Source organism: Ambystoma mexicanum, chromosome 6p (genome assembly GCF_040938575.1).
Source record: "Ambystoma mexicanum isolate Mex_15411 chromosome 6p, UKY_AmexF1_1, whole genome shotgun sequence".
NCBI lineage: Eukaryota > Metazoa > Chordata > Amphibia > Caudata > Ambystomatidae > Ambystoma > Ambystoma mexicanum.
The window spans coordinates 651,236,151-651,251,705 of NC_090935.1; the positions used below are offsets into that span (position 1 = coordinate 651,236,151).

Sequence of the window (15,555 nt, forward strand, 5' to 3'; positions counted from 1 at the left end):
ACATGTAAATTGTAAGAAAAAAGGTGCCAGTGCCCAAATAATTTCTAGCACGCTTGTGACACTGCGGGCGGGCAGGTCCCCTACCATTGCTGCCACCCCCTACAGCTGCTCCCCACAGTGTTGACACATCTGGGTTAAACTACAGCCCGCACCTGCGCATTGGGGTTGATGGATGCTCTGGCTATCATTACGTCATAATCAATCTGAGTGTGAGACAATAAGTGCCGGGGCTTGGAAATAAGTGCCAGGGTTGAGCCCTGGATAACACCACAACAAATGAAGCACTGCTGCTTATGCATCAATCATGAGACATCGGGGAGCAAGGGGTAAACGCCCACGGCGCCACCTGACCCCTTGCACCACACCTGCTGTTCATTCAACACATATCATTCAGATGGTAGATCACAGTAATCGGATCATCAATGATTTTGCATTATCGGCTGAAATCTGTATCCGGGAGACGACAACCTTTACCGTAGACACTGTAGAGGCAGTTGTTATTGCATTTCATTTCCGAGCACATCTCTTCGACTCATCAAATTGAGCCAAATCTATGCACATGTTTGAAGCTTTAAATGAAAGCCTATGCGGGTAAGAGTGTGGACATCAATATCAAGTGTGACGGCACCACACTGCGCCACAGCACAGGAGCTAAAAGAGGGGAGCGTGCCTTGCATCAGCAGATCTGGCAATGCATTGCAACTGGGAACCATGATCAATGCAGGTCAAGGCGATCAATGCTGGTCAAGGTGATCAATACAGGTCAAGGTGATCAATGCAGGTCCAGTGTGCTCTTTCTACAGTATGTGACAGCAGATCTTTCCTGAACTATCTCCGTAAACATCACTAACATACCACTTCTTTTGGACTTGCATTGTCTTAGTGTCAAGTCAACCATGTTGAATGTCTTCCCATCATGACAAACATCAAGACATTCACTCACTACACCATTGAAGAAGACATGTTGAAGAAGACACGTTAAAAAAATTCCCAAATTATATTTGAAGTAGATGTGATTGCTGCACTAGAAGAATCATCTGTTCGATGTCTATATACTACCAATTTGAGGTGACCTTTTTTACCCGCTTTGGGTGGCCTCAAACAGGCTGCACATAGACATTCATAACCCAGCGGACATTGCCCCGGCCCCAACTCTCCACAGCGCCTTGTACTCCTCGTCCCGCCACTCCTGGACCCTCCATACTACACCCCCCCGCTTTTAAGGCTGCCCCCCTTGCTAGATTCCCCACCCACTCCCGTACCCCTTACTTGCTCCAGCGCCTTCCGCCCCCATCCTGTGGGCCTGCTCACTTCTCATCCATCCTTCTCTTCCATTGCAGACTTCTGTGGGCTGCATTTCCAGGGCAGCCTCTTTTGGGGGCGCTCCAGGAAACAATGCCCCTTTACTCGGGATGGAATCATCGGCCTTGGATTGGAAACTTCTACAGAATGTTATCCAATGACATTGTGCTTGTGAATAACTGGCACCTTTCCGGGTTGGGCATACGCCATTTGCCTATTACTGAGGAAGGGCAACGCTTATGAACCATTTCAATAACTTTGGCTTCGACCCATTAGCCATCAAGCTTACCCCCCACTGGCCAGGGTAGTCCTGAGATGTTTTGGAAACAGAATGTCAATGTTGTGCAACGTCGGAACTGAACGAAGAGGACAGGCTGTTTGTATGGCTGTCTTCCTCTTCCACTTCCCATTGCACTGTAGCTGTGCAACCTGGGGGAATAATGGGCACCCTCGTTCACAAGCCAAGGCGTATCCACAGCAGGTCCGTATCACAGTTCTGATGAGCAGGCAGGAGAAGAGTTCCCCGTGTGCCGGCCCACTGTGCATCCATCCCCTGCTTGCCCTGTAGCTGTGCAACCTGGGGGAATAATGGGCACCCTAGTTCACAAGCCAAGGCGTATCCACAGCAGGTCCCTATCACAGTTCTGATGAGCAGGCAGGAGAAGAGTTCCCCGTGTGCCGGCCCACTGCATCCATCCCCTGCTTGCCTATGCTTCCACTAAGCATTCCCACCTCTGCTGCCCTGTGAAGATGTACCTGGGGTATATTAGAACTACACGATCCATTCCAGCTGCTTGTAATTGTACCTTACAGTGGGCATGGCCAGTGCTGCGGTACCATAAGGTAACCTGAGGCGAGGCACCTGCATAAGGCGCCACATGCAGTGGGACACTTCAGGGGGCACCAGTGTGGCTCTAAACACATCATTTGAATCCCACTGTAAGGCAGGGGCCTGGGGCCACCAAAATGCCACTTCCCATTGCAGGGCACACACCTCCCTCCGAACTAGCCCCGACAGTGTGTTAGAAACAATGCAACTCATTCCCAAAGACTTCTCTCCACAAGGCCAGGAGAGACCGCAGATTCGGATAATCCTCTACGCCTCAACATCATCTTTTTTTTAAAAATTATTTTCATTGAGCTTCTATTCAGATGTGCAAATATGCACACAGACGCATGCCAAAAGCATATCACTTACATGGTAAGTATCTGCAACATCTTAACATAGTTAAGAACTACCGTTTATAACGTAACTACTCAACTTGAACAGCTCTCAAAAAGTGTGCTTGCCCTTCCTTATTTCCGTATGGTGTCATAGTCACAATTACAAAACACATCTAACATAGTGCAAAGGCTAAGGTGGCAAATGTTATCCACGTTTATAGAACTCCGTCCTTCCTTTCCTCTCAGACCAATAGCTCAGATGCCATTAGTGTATCTTCAAGAGTCACGTCATCACGCCTTCAATATTCTCTGGGAGGTTTGCATGTAGCCCTGGGCTTGCATTTCGGCTTGTATGTGCTAGCTTCAGGGACGTCATTTGGGGGTCACCATGGGTCGCAACTGCGACCCCTGGGGGCCACAGTTGCAACCCCAGGGACTCCCTTGCGACCCCAACTTTAAAAAACAAAAATAAAAATAAATATTTTGTATCCCTCCACCACCAACAAAAGGGTGCTTCTGGTGTAGCGGGACCTCACGCGGTGCGGGGGGTCCTGCCACACCAGGTCTGGTGGGTCACCGGCCCAGTCCTCGCCCATCAGGGTGAAGGCTGGGCTGGGGAGGCACTCATTAGGGGTTGGGGCTCACTGTGACATGTTGCACAAATCACATGCCACGTTCAACTCCAACCACTTCTCCCTCGGCTTCCTTGCAGCTCAAAGACAGGAACAAGGAAGCTCACGCAGCTTCCTGGTTCCTGTTTGTGAGTAGCCTAGAGGACCGAAGCTGCAAGAGAAAAGGTAAAAGGCTTTTTTTTTTAATATGTGTGATCTTTACATGTGTGAAGTGCGTGTCAGATGTATGTATGCGAATAGTGGGTGAACGAGAAGTGATGTGATGTGTGTTTTTTAATGTTCTGGGTGGGTGTGTGCCTTTGTAGAGAATGCAATGAGTGAATGGAAGAGCAGGTGTGAGTGACTGGTAGGTGAATGAGAAGTGATGTCATGTGTATTTATCAATGTTCTGGGTGGGTGTGTGCCCTTGTAGAGAATGCAATGAGTGGATGCACGAGAAAGTGTGATGTGTGATTTTGAATGTTCTGGGTGGTGGGTGTGTGCATGTGTAGAGAATGCAATGAGTGGATGTAATAGAAGGTGCGAGTGACTGGCGGGTGAATGAGAAGTGATGTGATGTGTGTTTTTGAATGTTATGGGTGGGTGTGTGCGTAGGTGCCTGTGCAGAAAATGCAATGAGTGAATGGAAGAGCAGGTGTGAGTGACTGGTAGGGGAATGAGAAGTGATGCCATGTGTATTTTTGAATGTTGTGGGTGGGTGTGTGCCTGTGTAGAGAATGTAATGAGTGGAGGCAAGAGAACGTGTAAGTGACTGGTGGGTGAATGAGAAGTCATGTGATGTGATGTGTGTTTGTAAATGTTCTGGGTGGGTGGGTGTGCACTTCTGTAGAGAATGCAATGAGGGGATGTAATAGAAGCTGCGAGTGACTGGCGGGTGAATGAGAAGTGATGTGGTGTGTGTTTTTGAATGTTCTGGGTGGGTGGGTGGATGGGTGCCTGTGTAGAGAATGCAATGAATGGATGTAAGAGAGTGTCTGTGTGTGTGAGTGACTAGTGGGTGAATGAGTATGAATGTGATGGTGTGTTTTTGAATGTTCTGGGTTGGTGTGGGCCTGATGTATGTATGGGAATGGTGGGTGAACGAGAAGTGATGTGATGTGCGTTTTTTAATGTTCTGGGTGGATGCCTTTGTAGAGCATGCAATGAGGGGATGTAAGAGAAGGTGTGAGTGGTTGGTGGGTGAATGAGAAGTGATGTTTTTTTTATTTCATATTTATTATTGCAGTTTTACAACCAACAAACATGTAACATATTCAAATATCCTCTTAACAAATTACTTATTTTCAACTATTAATTCGACCCCCCCTAAACTTAGCCTACATGATCCCTTCATCTTATATATTCTGACATGTTGCCTCTCCCTCTCCCATCGTCGGCCTCATTTCCGCTTCTTCACTCCCCTTCGCAAGCAGTGTTACAGTTAACTCTATCCACCTCTGGATTTCCAGACTCCTGTCAGCCCTTTGCTCCCTCAGAGATTTCTCCCATGCTCCCGTCTACGCTCCGATCCATTTCTCTAATTCCCTCCACCAGAAAGCTATACTTGGTTCCTTTGCATCTTTCCATTTCAGAGCTATGCAGCACTTGGCTAGTATGTACATCAGATCTTTAAGATTATCTTTCACTGTCTCCTTGTAACACAAGCTTCCGGTGTCTGAATGTCCAACTCTATGCCACCCTGGGCTGCTTTACGTGCAATCCCCTTCCAGAATACCTGCACAACTGCGCATCCCCAAAACATGTGCATAAGCCGGCATTTTCCGCACTGCATCTGGGGAATTCCTGTCTGGTTGCGCCTGTGAATGTCGCTATAACAGCCGGAGTGAGGTATGCCCTAATGAGAAGTGATGTTATGTGTGTTTTTTTACATGTTCTGGGTGGGTGGGTGGGTGTGTGCATGGCATGTGTAGAAAATGCAATGAGTGTATGTAAGAGAAGTTGTGAGTGACTGGTGGGTGAATGAGAAGTGATGTGTGTTTTTGAATGTTCTGGGTGTGTTGATGTGTGCATTTGTAGAGAATGCATTGAGTGGATGTAAGAGAAGGTGTGAGTGACTGGTGGGTGAATGAGAAGTGATATGATGTGTGTTTTTGAATGTTCTGGGTGGGTGGGTGTGTGCCTGTGTAGAGAATGCAATGAGTGGATGTAAGAGAATGTGTGTGTGTGTGTGTGTGTGTGTGTGTGGGTGAATGAGTATGAATGTGATGGTGTGTTTTTCAATATTCTGGGTGGGTGGGTGGGTGGATGTGTGTGGCGCCTCTGTAGAAAATGCAATGGGTGGAGGTAAGAAAAGGTGTATGAATGAGTGACTTGTGGGTGAATGAGTTTCAATGTGATGGCATGTTTTTGAATGTTCGTGGTGGGTGGGTGTGTGCCTGTGGAGAAAATGCAATGAGTGGATGTAAGAAAAGGTGTGAGTGACTGGTGGGTGAATGAGAAGTGATGTGATGTGAGTTTCTGAATGTTCTGGGTGGGTGGGTTTGTGCATGTGCTCAGAGAATGTAATGAGAGGATGTAAGAGAAAGTGTGAGTGACTCGTGGGTGGGTGAATTAGAAGTGATGTGATGTGTTTTTGTGAGTGTTCCTGGTGGGTGTGTGCCTGTGTAGAGAATGCAATGAGTGCATGTAAGAGAAGGTGTGAGTGAGTGACTGGCGTGTGAATGAGCGTACATGTGGTAGTGTGTGTTTGAATGTTTTGGGTAGGGTTTGGTGTGTGCCTGTGTGGTCAATCCAGTGTGAGCGACTGTGAGAGGAGATGTATGGGTGAGTGACTGGTGGGTGAAAGGGGATGCATGTGTGTGTGCAAGGCCCTGGGAGACTGGGGATCACTGGAGCATTTTTGCCACATCCTTTATTGACTTTGCATGTGTTACTGGTATTTTTGTGCAAAGGCAAGTTCATGTGTGTCATTCCCTGGCTAGACTGGCATTTTGGTGCAGTCAGTCTAGCCATTGGTTACTGTGGCATGACATTTATTACTCTGCATTTTTAAAAAAGCAAGCATGATAAGTAGTGTTACCTCGCTAGACTGATGTTTTGGCGTAGCAGCCTGTATATTATTCACTGTAGCATGACATTTTAGTAACTAAGCATCTATGATGAATCAAGCAAGATAAGTGTTCTTATGGGTCTAGACTGGCTTACACTGGAACCAGTTTGTACAGGTTTTCCTATTGTGACATGTCACTTTTAATGGCCAGACCAACAGGAGTATATACTTACATAGGAGTACTGGCATATATTGGCAGAGCCAGTTTTGTGCCCAGTGCCAGTAATTATACTATAGAAAAACGTCTTAAAGAGAACATAAGTATGGTCTTATGTGAGAATACTAGCATATGTTGGTGGAGCCAGCATACAAATGTTTTTTATACTGGCATATATTGCAGGGACCGGTATGATAATGCATTGGGAAATGTCCTGTGCACTTTTGGTTACTTGCATCTATTGTACTTTTTTGATGATTTACCCTTCACCCTACAAAACCGATAGCTGGCCATTTACCCACATTGTTGGCCTTTTACACAGGTTTTCCCAGAAAGTGTGCTTTGTAATGCACCATTTTAACCCATTATTCAACACATTTACTCTGGGGAGGGAGAACATTACCCCTGGGCCCCACTCCAACCCATTTTCTGAAGTTCGGGCTCCCTCGCTATGCTCAGTCGCAATCACATACTTGTGGCAAATATTTACACCCTGTGAAAAAACAACTCACCAGCCACCATATTTGTAGACCAGGCATTGCCCCCTTCTCTCTATGTTACGTTAAAGATTTAAGCTTTGATTGAAAAACATATTTACTTATTTCACTTGCACTAGTGCATGCCCCTGCAGTGGCATAATCATCATGGACATTCCGCACACGTGGTGGTCCGGACCGACCTGGGGTGAGGCGTGCTCTGTGCTTTGTTAAGGAGTTTGAGTGGGCCCCCACAGCGTGGCTCGCAGGGGAGCCACAAAATGTTGTGCTACATCATCGGGCACCGCTGGGTTTGACAAAGGGATAGTAGGCAGTGCGCGCCCTGAAGTCTACCAGTGACTCCCCAGGTGAGAAGCAACGTGTGGGTGTTTTCCATTTTAAATAACTGTGTGGTGCTATGAATTTATGTGTGCAGCAATGATATTACATTAAATGGTGTATTTTTTTTAAGTACTCTGGCACCCAGTATTACACTTAGATAATAAAAACTATGGAGGTGGGAGGGGGTCTTGCGTATATTTAAAGAACGTTTCCCAGGTATTATTCTCCAGCAAAGTTAACATGATCAGGTGCACTCCCCTCTGTGCACGCAGACCAGTCTAATAGGTTTCTTCTATTGTAGTGTTAGCTGAATCATATACACATTTATAACCAGGGAATTTTGTTGATACTAAATCCTGGTCGATGATCAGGATAGCTTGTGCAGCATTTTTCTCCTGGTTAAACAGCAGCGCATGCCTCCCCAGGTCAGTGCTTTTTTTACTTGTTTAACATAGCAACGCCACAGATAACACATACTTCTGTTTCCATTGATCTATAGATATTTCATATACTAGCTGTAGCCTGCATTACAGATTTCGGGTAGCCTGTTAGAAATACTGCATTATGTATGTTTTACATATAGACCCCACGTCGAATCTGGAAAATGGCATTCCCCAAATGTGCAATCGTGGACAAATCATGCCACCCTCTGTGCCTCTGTTCTTATATCTGGCTGAAATAAGAGCACCTGGAAACACGGTGCCAAATGCATCTAAAAAATCTGAAGGTCATTTGCCATCACTTCCTGTGATGTCACTTTGGGGAGGGGTCAAATTACATCACTTTCTGTGATGTCATCAGGGGTCAAGAGTCGTGTGATGTCACTTCCACTACTCCTGGCATTTTGGTGAAATGACATCCCTGCTAGGTTCCTCCTGTTCCAGTTCATATATTTTCATCATGTCTGATAACCAAGCCGATTGTTTAGGTGCTTCTTTGCATAACCATTTCAACGATACTCTTCGTTTGGCTAGTAACAGTTCTAACCATATGAATTTGATGTTTAGAGTATACGCACCTGCACAGACACCCAGCAGACATCCCATAGGGTCCACAGGCACCTCTCGAACTACCATGTCGCTCAATCTTCCTGCCACCTCTGCCCAATATCTCCCGACCAGTCTACATGGCCAAGCAAAGAGGTAGACGTTTGCTTGCCCTGCTCCACATTTGGGGCACGTGTCTGCCTTTGAAAGATCTATTATATGTAATTTCTTGTGAGTGTGGTACACATAGCTCTCAACGTTTTGTCACCCCATGGCAGGTGAAAACACCCAATTTTGCTTTTGGCGGGTGAAATCCCATTCATTTATATGGAAGGGTAGAGAGATTGGCGGGTGACAGAGCTGCTTTCAAGGCGGGTGACACCCGCCAAAAGTGTGTGAGTTGAGAGGTATGGCTACATACGATGTATATATTTATAATATATATGGCACAGTCTGGGGCTCACTGAAATATTCTGGGTGAGTTAACATACTTTCCGCCCATCATTCCTCTGTCAGTCCCTCCTGAATGTCCCTCTCGTGTGTTCCAAAAGTTCTGCATGGCACAAACTGCTTTCTTGCAGTTGTGTGTACATCATAGATATGACTTGCGTTGTGCTAGCGCTTGTTATCCCTATTTGGACCATTGTAGTCTCTTCTGGTGAGCCAGGGAATTCGAACCAGTGTTAACGTATGATTGCTCTGAGCCTTTGGCATTGTAGCTTAATCTTAGCGGGTACTGTCACTTCCCACACAATGTCCTCTAGGGGCCCAAATCTATCCACAGCTAACACATCCTCCCATTTCAGCACTCTCCTCATTTGCCATGACTGTCTCGATACCTGGTCCATGGTAACCATTCATGTTTGTGAATTCCAATCATGTAAATGCGTTGAGAACAAGTAATGAGCTCCCACTTTCTTCCCAAGGGATCTCCACACACACCAAGTGCTTTCTACTGTGCTAATATAATCCACTGCCAAACATTTTAAGTACCTCTTCAATGTATATACACTAAATGGATTCAAAGGCCTTTTCTGCATCTAGTAGGTCACACTTGCCTTCTCCTCTGGCTGGCACATCATTTTTGTGGCCAGTATTCCCTGGATATATTTCTTTGTGGACCTCCCTAGGATAAATCCAGCCTGATCTACATGTATTAGATGTGTCATAAGTGATAATATACGGTTAGCTATGGCTTTAGCTTATATTTTGTAGTATGCAACAGTGAGAGTGTCCTATATGACGTTCACTGTTTTGGGTCTTTACCTGCTTTCAGCTGCACTATAATACATGCAGGAAATAAAGAATTGGGCAAGTTCTCGTTCTCATACGCTGCATTGTATACTTCAAGCAGCACTGGCCCACCTGGGGCTGGTGACTTACCAGTAACCGTGTTTTTAATGGCCCTTCTATTTCACCTAGTGTAAGTGGGGGTATCTAGCTGTAAACTGTCTAATGCCACCAGTCTCAGAGTCTCTATTGAGTCCAGAAACTCGCTAATCGCATTTTCTGTTATCTCAATCTTGGAGTCGTATAGTTTGCAATAGTATTCTCTGACATCTACATTCTCTGTATGCCTCAGCCCGCTTGTGTCCTTTATAGCATTTATGAATCCCTCGCCTCTTTCCCTGTTTATCAACCAGGCCAGAGACCTAACCAGTCTCTCACTTTCCCCATTTCTTTGAACCCTAAAGGGCCTGCGCAGGAGTTTGCTTTCCATGTCAGCCACTTCCGTCTCTGTATTGGTTGAGTTACTCATGTCTGCCAGCAGGTTTCCCTTTATCCAGCGTCGCCATATGGTTTTGTTGCAGCACTTCTGTCTCTGTATTGGTTGAGTTGCTCATGTCTGCCAGCAGGTTTCCCTTTATCCAGCATCGCCATATGGTTTTGTTGCAGCACTTCTGTCTCTGTATTGGTTGAGTTGCTCATGTCTGCCAGCAGGTTTCCCTTTATCCATTGTCTTCATACGGCTCCGTTGCAGCACTTCTGTCTCTGTATTGGTTGAGTTGCTCATGTCTGCCAGCAGGTTTCCCTTTATCCATTGTCTTCATACGGCTCCGTTGCAGATGCCCAGCTCATCCTCAAGCGTGGCCATTCTATCCCAAATATATTCAAACCTTCACATCATTAAGGAAGTAACCTAAGAGGGCCATTTCATCTCACTGCCCCCCCACCCCCTCCCATGTAAGGGCTCCTCCCTGGGTCGGCTGGCTCTGAAATTAGGCTCGAGCACAAACCTCCGTCAATGGTGCACACGGGTCTTTGTACTTGGTAGCGCTGTCTCTGATACTCTCATAAGGCTAGCTCTGCCAAGAGAAATGACATGCAACGCTGGGTAATGACGCAGGTACTGAGTAGAGAGCGACCGGAAGTAAGGCGCTGCATCTCCCGTCACATGTTCGTGTAAAGTTTAGCTGCATACATCCTTGAAGTGAAAGAAGAACCATCTGCGTCAGCCCGAATGGATACTGGAGCCGAATGGGGCACCCAATTCGGCTCCAGTATCCATTCGGGCTGACGCAGGCAACAGCCTTGGAATTCGAGCATTACTGCATTTCAACCATACGGCCACAATATTCTACATTCTCTCTACATTCCAAGACACAGATTGCCCTTTGCCTTACCGTGGGGTTCGAAACACATGTCAGCTGACCACTTTCTAGACTACCTGTCTACCCTATTTATATTAAAAAACACTATTTCAGACATTGCATCTCATGTGTAAATTCTTGTAAACACAAGATTCTTTTCGAAAACCAATAGCAGCAAGGTCACCAGGAATCTCTACTTGCTCTTATTTGTAGATGCACACGGGAACTGTGGGACCAACTACCTGATAGCAGACTGGTGATACCAATATGACTACTCTGTACCCATAGACCTGTTTTTTTAATTATTGGTAAGACATATTTAGATATTTTTCTAACTATTGACCCAGATATTCCACACGTTGTTCCAACGAGTATACATATGCTTTATAGATCTGTGAAGCGCTCCACTTTATGCCCACTGGGGACATCAACATCCCAGTTCTTCTTCACCGGGAGATCTTCTTCGATACACACAAGATCACTATTTTCGGTAAAATATATTCTGACCATAGTGACTGTTGCCATACCTAGGTGATTTTTTGTAATCTACACGTTACTCATTTGAGTGTATGCATGTTTTATAGATCTGACCATGATTCAGTAGTAACGCAATATTTTGTCTAATGACATTGGGTCTGAATACTACGGCCCTGTACCTCTAGATCCTTCAAGACTTCCACAACAATCTGGTGGATCGTAAGATAAAACCATATCTTCCCTTTATTTCTGATTGAGTTACTCCACAGGTCACTCATTGGAGTATACATATATTCTTTTTTAGATCCTACCAGTATTCAGGAACTAAGAATTACACTTTCAATGCAGAAACGTAGTTCGCTACCCAGTTTCAGGAACAGACCTTTCTCCTCTTAAGAACCCTCACTAAGGTCAGCATCTTTTCTCTCTTCTCCTTTCTGTCACTAAGCCCACATTAGGGCCATTTTAGTTTATCACAGGTCAAACAGCAAATTATGAGTCTGTCCCCATTTTGCCAATTCGTACAAATCTTGGTAATCCGAGGTGATCGAATACTAACTAATCACTACCCAGCTCCTTATCCAACATAGATAGGAACAAATTGTAACAGTGTGATTATTAACTAATGAAAGGATTGCACATATAGCCCGAGGGCACAAATTGGTATGTTATCTACGTTGATGAGTTCCTAACATGTGATGTTCATGTATTCTAATGATAATGACAGATTTTTCGGCTTTTATGAATACTCTGAATTTAACAACTATTACGTTTATCTATAAATCAAAAAGTATACATGTTAGAACAATGCTTGGAAATACAGATGCCTAATTAAGTTTATTCCTTCAATGTTTTTCTTGTAGAACTATTTGAAAATACTTCTTGCACCTGATGAAAAGTTATACACTCAAAACGCGTTGGGCCGTTTGCACAATACATACTTTTTATTTTTGAAAAATGAAATTGTCAATTGAATATTTAATGTTATAATTTACCTCTGGTTGAAAATACATAATTGTCTGTACACATAACTTGACTATATACAAGCCATAACTGCTACCCTATAGCTAGGATAGCATGTTTTCGGCTCACAACCGTTTTGGCTATTATGTTCAGGCCATAGACAGTGTGCAGGGGACGCGAGTTCCCAAACAGGGAACTCTTCTTTTGTGTACTTCTCTCCAGCCTAGATGCCAAGGCTGTGTCTCTCTCCCTCCACCGAGAATTTTCTAAAGCCAATACCTTTTTCCCCAATTCATACTACCTTAAATAACCATAAACAAACATCCAACTAGGTGTGCTCTGTGTTTATTTCTTGTTCGCCTTATTAAGGGTTCTCATGAACCATTCCTCCTCTCTATTGACTCTCGGCCAGACCGGAGTAATTTTTCGATGGTGTTTTCCATACTCCCTCAAGAGTAGACTAAAGCTTTCCCCTTGGAATGGCAGTCCCTTTTCAGAGCAAACACCCGGGTGAGACCATCTTTTCCAGTGCCATCGCCACATTGTCAAACAACACCAACTCCAGGAATTACACCTCCGGATACCTCGACTACTGGTCCACCAACACCAGAAAATGAATGTCTCGCCCAGCCGACTCAAAGTCTGCGTGCACCTCCTCCCATGGTTGCATTCCTCGAGGCATGGACTCGATGGGGGGGTTCCTTCTGTGCCACCTGGCACCACACATAGCCTGCCACAAACTCCTTGACATTCCTCTCCAGGTCCGAAAACCACACTTTCAGCCTAAGACAAATTTTGGTCTTGGCCATTCCCTGGTGGCCATGGTGCGCCAGCTCAATCACCTGCTGGACATTGCTAGCAGGTCTGACCAGCCTGTCCCCTCGCAGTAGCAGCCCAGAGTCAGCGAATGCCAGTTCGTCCTGGACCCTCCACAGCTGTTCCAATGCGACTCGGTCCTCTTGGGTCCTCTTTTCCAGCTCCTAAACGGGCATTGAGTTCGGAGTAGCGGACTCGACAATGATTTGCACATGCTCATCGGCCTCCTTCACATTGGTCTCTACATCCGCCTCCTTGCCCTCGGGGTGTCGTGACAAATAGTCAACTGCATTGTTCGCCCCAGGTCTCTACACCAGCGACACACCATACTCCAACAGCGCCAGCATCCCCCGCTCTATCCGGCCCAGTGGTTTGGATGATGAGCCTGCCATGATAGGCAGCAGGGTTTTGTGATCCTTCACGACCGTCACCGGCCTGCCCAACACATACAGCTGAAAATGCTTGCACCTCCACAGCACCGCGAGGGCCTCACGCTCAATCTGGGAGTATCTCTGCTCTATCTCAGACAGGGCACGACTGGTAAATGCAATGGGCCTTACCTTGCCCTTGGTGTCCATCTGCATCAGGACCGGTCCCAGGTCAAACAGGCTGGTGTCCACCACCACCTCTGATGGGAGAGAGGGATTGAAGAACGCCATTGTATCGTCAGCCATAAGTGTCATATTCACATCCTCAAATGCTGCTTGCTCAAGTAGGCCCCACTGCCAGCTAGTTGCCTTTTTCATGAGGCTTCTCAGGGGCTCCATTCGAGTGGCAAGGTTCCTTATGAAACGCCCACAGTACGTTACCATCCCCAGAAAACGGTGCACCTCCGGTACATTCTCCGGAGGCCTGGCCTCCAGGATGTCCTTACCCTTGCTGGGGTCAGGCAACACCCCGCCTTCTTTGAACACAAAGTCAAAGAATTCTATGCTAGTCTTGAGAAACTCACACTTTTCTCTCTGGAGTGTTAGACCCAATGCCTGGATGCGTTCAAGTGTCTTAACCAAACATGCCATGTGCTCCACCTCCGCCCTTGAAAATACCAGGATGTCGCTGATGTTTAGTGCGCCGTCCAGGTCTGCTAGGGCACCCCTGATGATGTTCTGGAACACCTCAGCAGCCGACGACATCCCAAAACTGAGGTGCTTGTATCTGTACAGCCCCTGGTGCGTCATGAAGGTGGTGATGTACCTGGACTCGGGGTACAGAACAACTTGGTGGTACCCAGCCCTCAAGTCCAGTTTGGAGAAGAACCTCACACCCTGCAGCTCAGCGACAATGTCATCAATTGTTGGGGTAAGGTGTCTCTCCCTCTTGATCGTCTTGTTGGGCAGCTGCATGTCAATGCATATTCTGACCAAGTCAGGCTGTTTGGGCTTTCATGCGATGACAATGGGCGACACCCAGGGTGTCGGGCTTTCCACCTTCCCGATGATGTCCAGATTCACAAGACTCTCCAGCTCTTTGTTGACCAGGTGCCTTAGTTGAAACGGGACTCTCTGATGTTTCAGGGTGACTGGTTGGATGGACTTGTCAATGTGCAGTCTCAATGGCCCCCGACCATCTGACATCCAACCATCTGACCTGCGCCTCAACGCAGCTCAGGAGGGTGTTGGTACTCACATCGGTCACATAGAACCTGGCTTTAATCAGACTGCCACCATGTTCCACCTGCGACACAAACGCTTCCACAAGAGGGGTCTGTTGATCACCCCCAAATGTGAAAATTCACGCCTTCTGATGCTGCGGTGCTGGGGAGGGGTCTGGGGTAATGCACTCTTGCCATGAGGTTGAATGAGGAACCCGTAACCACCAGCACCAGCACAGTGAGCCATCCACTCGCACCAAGCACTTGGGCTGTCTTCTGGCCTTTGCCTTCAGAAAGCTCACACTGGAGATTTTAAAAAATTACTTTTCATCCTCTTCGTCTTCCAAACTCCTGGCCTATTCCTTCCTCCTCCTGATCAACGAGGGCCACATTTGGTGGGCACTGCGCCCTGAAAGATCTGGCATTGATGAGAGCTCTCTGGACAACCACTGGCAATGGAGCACTGCATATGAGTGCATAGTGGTCTACATTTCTGCATCTCCAACAGGCTTTTCCCTTCGCTGGGCACTCTGGCAGTGCAGAAGGTCATACCCACACTTCAAACACGACTCCAGCGACCAATTGCTTCTCTCCCTCGGCTGCACTGTGGGCCATCGGGCACCTCTTGTCCCTTGTCCAAGACCTATGGCACAGACTTCCTCAATCTTGAGTGAGCGTATACCAGCATTCAACTTGGACGCACATGTTTCCACCACCTCGTGCAAATGTCTGAGTTCAAGGATGCAGGGCAACGTGAGGACTGGTGAGCGCAGTACCTGACGGCATAGCTTGCTAGACCCACAACCTTGGATCAGTTGGTTGTGAATCATGCCTTGCTCATTGTGCAATGCACAGGTCGCTGCCATGCGCCAGAGACAGTCATGAAAAACATCGAAAGATGTGTCATCTTTCTGCTTCGCACTGCACATCACAAACCTCTCACAGTCCATGTTGGAGAGTGGCATGAAATGTTTACGCAGTGCATTCTTCGCCTTAGCGTATGACTCGT

At 46.6% G+C, this 15,555-nt stretch overlaps 1 protein-coding gene across 1 annotated transcript in view; it reads right to left on the bottom strand.

Annotated features, from left to right (window-relative positions):
- MAP1B (microtubule associated protein 1B) overlaps nucleotides 1-15,555 on the bottom strand; it is a 471,440-nt gene that overhangs the window by 12,395 nt on the left and 443,490 nt on the right. The gene's annotated exons all lie outside the window — the stretch shown is intronic.